The following is a 10713-nucleotide window of genomic DNA, read 5'->3' as shown; positions in this document are numbered from 1 at the left end:
GGTGTGCCCTAACACGGTAAGAGGTGATACCGGCGAAGGGTGAAACATCCGGGAAAGTATCCCCGGTGTTTCGCGTTTTCAGACAGATGAACCGAAGGGAAAGTTGAGTGTTCGATATGCTAGGGGTGTGTGGCGGACGAACGGTTGCGTATTCGGATCCGTCTCGTCGTTCTAAGCAACTTTCATGTGCAAAGTATTTCCATTCGAGCTACGGATTATTTTATATTAATTTTAAAAGTTTAATGTTTTCTAGATTTATTAATTCAAAAAAGAACAGAAAAAACATTTGTCACCTACTCCCTCCGTCCGCCAAAGAGTGAACGTCTGGGTATTCTAAGACAAATTAAGGATTTTGCAAAAAAGCCCTCCCACCACTCAATTAAGGTGCCAACAGCTGTACCAATGCTTCGATTCCCGTTGATAATAAATGAGAAGGGAGAAGTAAATACAGCTTTGCCAACAGAGAATTGTTCCCGCCACAACACTTCCCACCATCCACAACTAGTAGCTGAGTACTAGTACAATATGGCGCCAGATTACAGAATTAGAAGCGGCAAATTACAGAATTGAGCTATGAGCCAGATTTCAAGTAGAACAACCAGCTATAAAGCTAGCACAGTAGCACCAAGTAGAACAAGCAGCAAACTAGCGCCAAGTAGAACAACACATAGAGAGGCCATGGCCATTGACTTGAACATAGCACCAGGAGAGGGAGAAGTTGAACATGTGCCTCCCTTGCATGAAGAATTGCTCCAGGTTGGTCATCAAATCGATTTGAACCTGAACCCAGGTACATCTTGATCATCTTTTCATTTGTTCTCCTTGTTCATGTGCACATGCTGATGATTCTTCTTTGCCATAGAGGACGAACTTGAGGTTGCCTTGCATGAAGAACTGCTCCAGGTTGGTCGTCAAATCGATCTGAACATGAGCCCAGGTACATCTTGATCGTCTACTCCTTTGTTCTCTTTGTTCATGTGCACCTGCTGATTATTCTTCTTCGCCATAGAGGACGAACTTGAGGCTGCCTTGCATGAAGAACCCCATGTCGGTCTTCATGTAGAAGATGAACATGAGCCCGACATTGCCCATGGAGAAGAGGAACATGAGGCCAATGTTGCCCATGGAGAAGAGAACCTGCATGAATCAGATGAATCGGGTTAGTAAAATAATTTAGTTATAGCATATATGAATGTTTAATTATAATATTACAACTACTCACATAACCTCACCTTGTAGACCATGAACTTGAAGAACAAGGCGGTGTTTTCCAGAGCATGGAAGAGGAAGTGCAAGCAATGGATGAAGCTCTAAATAACCTTCAAGTTGACGAGGAAGACTATGGTGTGTATGCAGGCGATATAGAGATTCAGTTTGAGGAAGAAGAGCTTGATGATTCAGCAGATGAAGCCATGTATGATTCAGCACCAGAAGAAGACATGTATGTGGAGCAAGAGCAACAAGATAATGAGCAAGTTCATCATGAAGACAAATACAAGAATTTAACAGATTTGCAAAGGACTGGTATTTATGAAGAGTTGCTAGCAAGAAGTGTCAATCGGAAATTAAAGAAGACCACAACCAGAGAAGTTGCAAACATGTTCCATGTTTCGGTGCAGAAGGTCAGACGTGTTTGGAGGAGAGTGAAGGAGTGCCATCGACAAGGCGTACCCGTTGATGTAAGATCAAGGAAGCCGAAAAACTGTGGGCGCAAAAGGATTGTAGTTGACCTCAGTATGGTTCCCGAGATTTTCCGTCATCTAGTATCCATGGCCAGAGTAATTTTCATATGAAATCAGTTGATCAAATCATCTGGTACAAGAGATCATCATAAATGTTGTTACAATAACACTACAATCTCTGTATGATAGCATGATTTTAGAGACCAGGACTTGATTGTTTATTCATCAACATAGCACCATTTATCCAACCTAAAATCACTGTTGTAACAAGAGATCATACATAACTGAAAATTATCTTTAGAGACCAGGACACTAATCACCATAACAATGGATCATCCATAACCGAAAATTATTTTTAGAGACCACGACACTAATCACCATAAATTTAGATCATCCATAGTAATAATATCTGCCATACTCCAATAGTATGAATCGATTTTCATACTTGCAGAACATAAAAATATGCAGCCATACTTACTACATCCAGCCAAACTAAAAGCCAAGCAAATTGAAGACTGCATCCAGCCAACTTACGGATCTACTAGTGCTTGTGTAGCTTCTCCTCAACGCCCCCAGCACCTGCGGCTGCTGCGTCATGGTCAGCCCCAGGATGCACTGATGCTGCCGTGCCGTCTTGCCCAACACCTACAGACGCGATGTCTTGCCCAGCACCAGCTGCCGCGCCGACCTGGTTAGCCGCATGACCCGCTGCAGTGCCGGGTACAGCGCCTCCACGGCCAACACCCGCTTCACCATCAGCCCCTATGTCCTCGTCCAGGTCAAGGATCTTGGCGCCGCAACCGAATTGCCGCCGCCGACGGATGTACGAGGGCGAACGCGGTCGAAACTTGACTGCACGAGCACGGTGAGGGCCTCCAGAACCAGATCTTTCGCGGCCGCGTGTTGCGCCGCCGGCCGCCGCGACGGCCTCGACTCGCTGGCCATCGCCGGCTTCCGCTCCTCCGCCCGCTCCGCCGCCCGCCATGGCTCCAGTGAGATGCACACCGTACTGGGAGTTTATATGGACTGGCCGCCATTACTCTCTCGATGACCAATGACTGGCTTGGATTGGAGGATTGACTCCCAGCGAACTGGGATTGGATCCGGGAGAAGAAACGTTGGGGGAGAGGAGGAAGATTGGGGAAATTTTGGGGGAGAGGACGAGTGGATTGGGTCGTCAGGGGTGAGAACGAGTGGATTGGGTGGTGGACCGCTGCGGGTGCCTCGAGGCGTAGACCGAGGGGGTGAACGTAAAATTACCTCGGTGGATCGCTGCGGAGCCAGACGTTCACTTATTTTGGGAAAATTACTCGAGCCAGACGTTCACTCTTTGGCGGACGGAGGGAGTAGCTCTATACTAGCCTGAGTGTATGACTAGTGGGGTCCAGGAGTGGTCCAGTCAGCAGAGTTGACCCAGTCAACATTTGACTAGTCAAAAGGTGAATAGTGTTTAGATGGGGCCCAGCTGTCATTGAGTCGGTGTTTATTAGAGTTAATATAAACGGTGTTTATTTAATCTATTTAGAATAACTACTAAGTGGGGCCATGTTGTCAGTGACTCAATGGGTTTTGATTAACTTAAATAATTTTTAGTTAACCTAAGCAGGCTAATTAGTGAGGGGGGCACATGACAGTGGCTTTAGCCAACCACCAGCGACCGACGTGCACACGCACGAGCGCACACAGAGGTGCGCCGGCGGTCACGGCGCCGACCAGAGGAGGCACGGGCGCGGTTGGGGAAGAGCGACAAGGAGCAGGAGCAGGGCAGAGGGCTGGGGCATGCGGGGCAAACGACAGCGGCGACGGCGCTGCAGACACGGGAGCTCAGGCCGGCGTGGTTAGGCGGGCACCGGGCGCGATCAGCGCCCGACCTGGGCGAGGTAGGCAGTGACGGGCGCGGCTGCAGGCGACCAAGGACGTGGCGGGGGCGTGGGGCTGCGTGCGAGGCCACAACGCGCATGGCACGAGGGGGGGGGGGGGGGGGGGGGGGGGCGCAAGGTGCGGGTTGCGGGCGCGGCCGATGCACGGGGGGGAGAGAGGAGGGAGGATGGGGCTCACCCCCATTGTAGTTGAATGGGTCGGCGAGGCTCGACGAAGCCGACGGGGGAGAGGTGAGGAGGCGAGGCGACGCGGAGCGGCTCCGGTGAGCGGTGTCCGGCGGCGAGGTAGAGGCGGTTGCCTCGATCTAGAATGATGCGGGCCAGCAAGGGGGGCCCGTTGGTGGTGGCGCCGCGGGGCGGCTCACCGGGAGCAGCGACGACCGCGGCTGGGTACGGCGGGGCGAAGTCGTGGCGAGGTGGCGCCGATGCGGTGGCAGGCGAGTGCGGGGCGGTTGGCCCGATCCAGATGGGATCGGGAGAGGGGGGAGGAGTGACCGAGGAAGAGAGGGGATCGTGGGAGATCGAGGGGAGGGGATGTGCGGGTGAGTGGGGGTTGTGGAGGTGTCGGTCGAGCTAGGGTTGGGCACCGCAGGCCATATAGGCCAGGGGCGCGGGTGGGCCGGCTGGGTTAAAGCCCAGTTGGGCTAGGGGTTTACCTTTTGTTTTATTTTACTTTCCTGTTTTGCCTGCTCTTTTTATTTATTTTCATTTTACCATTTACTTTATTTTCTATTTACTATAGTTTTATAAAATATAAAATTAGTTTCTAAAATAGTGTTACTACAAATTCTAATGCCACAAAAACTTGGGCAACTAGATAAAATAGTTTAACATTTTATTAATTGGAAAAACATTTAATTAATTGTTTTCCTACTGTTTTGTTTACTTTAGGACAATCAAACATTTTCAAAGAGGTTGGTTTCTCCACTAATATTACTTATGAATTATTTGTCACATCCAAAACATTTTTGTTTTATCATCTGAAAACTTTACAGTTTGACTCGATTTTGAATTTAAATTCGAGCGGAATTTGAATCACCGTGAGATTAACATCAGTAATTGTGGTGATGTAGCATCATTAAGAGAGGGTTACTGTAGCATAATTATCCAGACATCACACATGGCGATGTGAACTATGGGTGTTAAAAACATAAAGATGTGAACTATTGGTGTTAAATCACATGACGATGTGAACTAGATTATTGACTCTAGTGCAAGTGGGAGACTGAAGGAAATATGCCCTAGAGGCAATAATAAAGTTATTATTTATTTTCTTATTTCATGATAAATGTTTATTATTCATGCTAGAATTGTATTAACCGGAAATGTAGTACATGTGTGAATACATAGATAAAACAAAGAGTGTCTCTAGTATGCCTCTACTTGACTAGCTCGTTTATCAAAGATGGCTATGTTTCCTAACCATAGACATGTGTTGTCATTTGATGAACGGGATCACATCATTAGGAGAATGATGTGATGGACAAGACCCATTCGTTAGCTTCGCATTATGATCTTTACAGTTTCGTTGCTACTGCTTTCTTCATGACTTATACATGTTCCTCAGACTATGAGATTATGCAACTCCCGAATACCGGAGGAACACTTTGTGTGCTATCAAATGTCACAACGTAAATGGGTGATTATAAAGATGCTCTATAGGTGTCTCCGAAGGTATTTGTTGGGTTGGCATAGATCAAGATTAGGATTTGTCACTCCGTGTTTCAGAGAGGTATCTCTGGGCCCTCTCGGTAATGCTCATCACAATAAGCCTTGCAAGCAATGTGACTAATGAGTTAGTTGCAGGATAAAGTATTACAGAACGAGTAATGAGACTTGATGGTAACGAGATTGAACTAGGTATGATGATACCAACGATAATCTCGGGCAAGTAACATACCGATGACAAAGGGAACAACGTATGTTGTTATGCGGCTTGACCGATAAATATCTTCGTAGAATATGTAGGAGCCAATATGAGCATCCAGGTTCTGCTATTGGTTATTGACTGGAGATGTGTCTCGGTCATGTCTACATAGTTCTCGAACCCGTAGGGTCCGCACACTTAACGTTCGATGACGATTTGTATTATGAGTTATGTGATTTGATGAAACGAAGTTTGTTTAGAGTCCTGGATGAGATCATGGACATGACGAGGAGTCTCGAAATGGTCGAGACATAAAGATTGATATATTGGAAGGCTATATTTAGACATCAGAATGGTTCCGGAGAAGTTCGGGTATTTTTCGGAGTACCGGGAGGATACAGGAACCCCCCGGCAGAAGTTATGGGCCATTTGGGCCATAAGAGGGAAGCACACCAGCCCACAAGGGGCTGGTGCGCCCCCCTTGGGCAGGAGGCCGATTAGGACTAGGAGAAGGGGGCCAGTCCCCCTTCCTTCTCCTTCTCCCTTCCCCCTTTCCTATTCCGTGTGCGAGGTGGAATCCTACTAGGACTAGGGAGTCCTAGTAGAACTCCACACCTTGGCGCACCCCCTAGGGCCGGCTTCCTCTCCCTCTCCCTCCTTTGTATATGGGGCAAGGGGGCACCCTAGAACACACAAGTTGATCTTTTAGCCGTGTGCGGTGCCCCCCTCCACAGTTACACACCTCGGTCATATCGTCGTAGTGCTTAGGCAAAGCCCTGCACCGGTAACTTCATCATCACCGTCGCCACGCCGTCGTGCTGACGAAACTCTCCCTCGGCCTCAACTGGATCAAGAGTACGAGGGACGTCATCGAGCTGAACGTGTGCTGAACGCGGAGGTGTCGTATTTTCGGTACTTGAATCGGTTGGATCGCGAGAAGTTCGACTACATCAACCGCGTTACTAAACGCTTCCGCTTTCGGTCTACGAGGGTACGTGGACACATTCTCCCCTCTCCTTGCTATGCTTCTCCTAGATAGATCATGCATGATCGTAGGATATTTTTTGAAATTACTGCATTTCCCAAAAGTGGCATCTGAGCCAGGTCTATGCGTAGATGTTATATGCACGAGTAGAACACAAAGAGTTGTGGGCGATAATAGTCTTACTGCTTACCAGCATGTCATACTTTGATTCAGCGGTATTGTGGGATGAAGCGGCCGAGACCGACATTACATGACCGCGTTCATGAGACTGGTTCTACCGACGTGCTTCACACACAGGTGGCTAGTGGGTGTCTGTTTCTCCAACTTTAGTTGAATCGAGTTTGACTACGCCCGATCCTTGTTGAAGGTTAAAACAACACACTTGACAAAAAATTGTTGTGGTTTTTATGCGTAGGTAAGAACGGTTCTTGCTAAGCCCGTAGCAGCCACGTAAAACTAGCAACAACAAAGTAGAGGACGTCTAACTTGTTTTTGCAGGGCTTGCCGTGATGTGATATGGTCAAGACGTGATGATAAATAAATTGTTGTATGAGATGATCATGTTTTGTAAAAGTTCTCGGCAACTTGGAGGAGCCTTATGGTTGTCGCTTTATTGTATGAAATGCAATCGCCATGTAATTGCTTTACTTTATCACTAAGCGGTAGCGATAGTTGATACGTCTCCAACATGTCTATAATTTTTTATTGTTCCATGCTATTATATTATCTGTTTTGGATGTTTAATGGGCTTTAATATGCTCTTTTATATTATTTTTGGGACTAACTTATTAATCGAGGGCCCAGTGCCAGTTTCTATTTTTTGCCTATTTCGGTGTTTTGCAGAAAAGGAATATCAAACGGAATAAACGTTCGCGATGATCTTTGTTGGAACGGAAGCAATCCAGAAGACTTGGAGTTGAAGTCTGGAACTCCGCGAGGCGGCCACGAGGCAGGAGGGCGCGCCCAGGGGGGTAGGCACGCCCCCACCCTAGTGGGCCCCACGTAGCTCCACCGACGTACTTCTTCAGCCTATATATACCCTTATACCCTAGAATCATTAGGGGCATCCACGAAACCACTTTTCCACCGCCGCAACCTTCTGTACACGTGAGATCCCATCTTAGGGCCTTTTTGGCGCTCCGCAGGAGGGGGAATCGATCATGGAGGGCTTCTACATCATCACCATAGCCTCTCCGATGAAGCGTGAGTAGTTTACCACAGACCTCCGGGTCCATAGTTATTAGCTAGATGGCTTCTTCTCTCTCTTTGGTTCTCAATACAAAGTTCTCCTTGATTTTCTTGGAGATCTATTCGATGTAATATTCTTTTGCAGTGTGTTTACCGAGATCCGATGAATTGTGGATTTATGATCAAGTTTATCTATGAATAATATTTGGTTCTTCTCTGAATTCTTATATGCATGATTAGATACCTTTTCAAGTCTCTTCGAATTATCGGTTTAGTTTGGCCTACTAGATTGATCTTTCTTGCAATGGGAGAAGTGCTTAGCTTTGGGTTCAATCTTGCGGTGTCCTTTCCCAGTGACAGTAGGGGCAGCAAGGCACGTATTGTATTGTTGCCATCGAGGATAAAAAGATGGGGTTTATATCATATTGCTTGAGTTTATCCCTCTACATCATGTCATCTTGCTTAATGCGTTACTCTGTTCTTATGAACTTAATACTCTAGATGCATGCTGGATAGCGGTCGATGTGTGGAGTAATAGTAGTAGATGCAGAATTGTTTTGGTCTACTTGACATGGACGTGATGCCTATATTCATAATCATTGCCTAGATATTCTCATAATGATGCGCTTTTCTATCAATTGCTCGGCAGTAATTTGTTCACCCACAGTAATATATGCTATCTTGAGAGAAGCCACTAGTGAAATCTATGGCCCCCAGGTCTCTTTCCTATTATCTTGAATCACTTCTATTTACATCGCATCTCGTTTACTATTTTGCAAATATATACAACAAAAATACCAAAAATATTTACTTTGCTATCTCTATCAGATCTCACTTTTGCGAGTGACCGTGAAGGGATTGACAACCCCTTTATTGTGTTGGTTGCAAGCTTCTTGGTTGTTTGTGCGGGTACTAGGTGACTTGCATGTTGTCTCCTACTGGATTGATACCTTGGTTCTCAAAAACTGAGGGAAATACTTACGCTACTTTGCTGCATCACCCTTTCCTCTTCAAGGGAAAAACCAACGCATGCTCAAGAGGTAGCAAGAAGGATTTCTGGCGCCGCTATCGGGGAGTTCTACGCTCAAGTCAAGACATGCCAAGTACCCATCACAAACTCTTCTCCCTCGCGTTACATTATTTGCCATTCACCTCTCGTTTTCCTCTCCCCCACTTCTAAAATGATTTTCAAAAACCTTTTCCTTTTCTTCACCTCTCTTCCGTTCGCCTCTTTTCGCTTGCTTCTTGTGTGCTTGTGTGTTGGATTGATTGTTTGTCTCTATGGCTCAAGATAATACTAAATTGTGTGACTTTTCCAATGCCAACAACAATGATTTTATTAGCACTCCGATTGCTCCTACTACCGATGCTGAATCTTGTGAAATTAATGCTGCTTTGTTGAATCTTGTTATGAAAGATCAATTTTCTGGCCTTCCTAGTGAAGATGCCGCTATCCATCTAAACAACTTTGTTGATTTGTGCGATATGCAAAAGAAGAAAGATGTGGATAATGATATTGTTAAATTGAAGCTATTTCCGTTTTCACTTAGAGATTGTGCTAAAACTTGGTTCTCTTCTTTGCCTAAAAATAGTATTGATTCTTGAAATAAGTGCAAAGATGAGTTTATCTTTAACTATTTTCCTCCCGCTAAGATCATCTCTCTTAGGAACGATATTACGTATTTTAAGCAACTTGATCATGAGCATGTTGCACAAGTTTGGCAGAGGATGGAATTAATGATTCGTAATTGCCCTACACATGGTTTGAATTTGTGGATGATTATACAAAAAAATTATGCCGGATTGAATTTTTCTTCTAGAAATCTTTTAGATTCAGCCGCGGGAGGCACTTTTATGGAAATCACTTTAGGAGAAGCTTCTAAACTCCTAGAGAATATTATGGTTAATTATTCTCAATGGCACACCGAAAAATCCACTAGTAAAAAGGTTCATGCTATTGAAGAGATTAATGTTTTGAGTGGAAAGATGGATGAAATAAAGAAATTGTTTGCTAATGAAAGTGTTTGGCAACAATGAATCTATGCTCTTGTCCACTGTGATTGAGAATAACAATGAATCTATGGATGTGAATTTTGTTGGTAGGAACAATTTTGGCAACAACGCGTATAGAGGAAACTTTAATTCTAGGCCGCTCCCTAGTAATTCCTCTAATAATTATGGTAATTCCTACAACAACTCTTATGGAAATTTTAATAAGATGCCCTCTGATTTTGAAACAAGTGTTAAAGAATTTCAATTCCTTGCTTGAAGAAAAATTGCTTAAGATGGACGAGTTGGCTAGGAATGTGGATAGAATTTCTCTTGATATTGATTCTTTGAAACTTAGATCTATTCCACCTAATCATGATATCAATGAGTCTCTCAAAGCTATGATAATTTCCATTGATGAGTGCAAATAAAGAACCACTAGGATGCGTGCTAAAAATGATTGCTTTGTGAAAGCGTGTTCTTCTAGTTTTTATGATAATAAAGATGAAGATCTAAAAGTGATTGATGTGACTCCTATTAAATCTTTGTTTTCCAATATGAATCTTGATAAAGATGGGACTGGAGATGAGTCAACTTTAGTTAAAAGGCGTCCCAATGATTCTGAGTTTTTAGATCTTGATGCTAAAATTAATAAAAGTAGGATTGAAGAGGTCAAAACTTCACATAGCAATGAAGCCACTATTTTGGATTTCAAGGAATTTAATTATGATAATTGCTCTTTGATAGATTGTATTTCCTTGTTGCAGTCCATGTTGAATTCTCCTCATGCTTATAATCAAAATAAAGCTTTCACTAAACATATCGTTGATGCTTTAATGCAATCTTATGAAGAAAAGCTTGAACTAGAAGTTTCTATCCCTAGAAAACTTTATGATGAGTGGGAACCTACTATTAAAATTAAGATTAAATATTATGAATGCTATGCTTTGTGTGATTTGGGTGCTAGTGTTTCCACGATTCCAAAAACTTTATGTGATGTGCTAGGTTTCCGTGAATTTGATGATTGCTCTTTAAATTTGCAACTTGCGGATTCCACTGTTAAGAAACCTATGGGAAGGATTAATGATGTTCTTATTGTTACAAATAGGAATTATGTTCCCG

At 44.4% G+C, this 10713-nt stretch overlaps 1 long non-coding RNA gene across 1 annotated transcript; it reads right to left on the bottom strand.

Annotated features, from left to right (window-relative positions):
• Positions 1–395: 395 nt before the first annotated feature.
• Positions 396–4126, bottom strand: LOC123187789 (uncharacterized). Its single transcript, XR_006494125.1, has 3 exons — positions 3741–4126; positions 1233–1388; positions 396–1137 (listed from the first exon to the last, which is right to left on the bottom strand). It is a non-coding gene; the product is annotated as an uncharacterized lncRNA (long non-coding RNA).
• Positions 4127–10713: the final 6587 nt, after the last annotated feature.

The sequence above is a fragment of the Triticum aestivum genome, chromosome 2A (genome assembly GCF_018294505.1).
Source record: "Triticum aestivum cultivar Chinese Spring chromosome 2A, IWGSC CS RefSeq v2.1, whole genome shotgun sequence".
Lineage (NCBI taxonomy): Eukaryota > Viridiplantae > Streptophyta > Magnoliopsida > Poales > Poaceae > Triticum > Triticum aestivum.
This window is presented reverse-complemented; position numbering and strand designations above follow the sequence as displayed.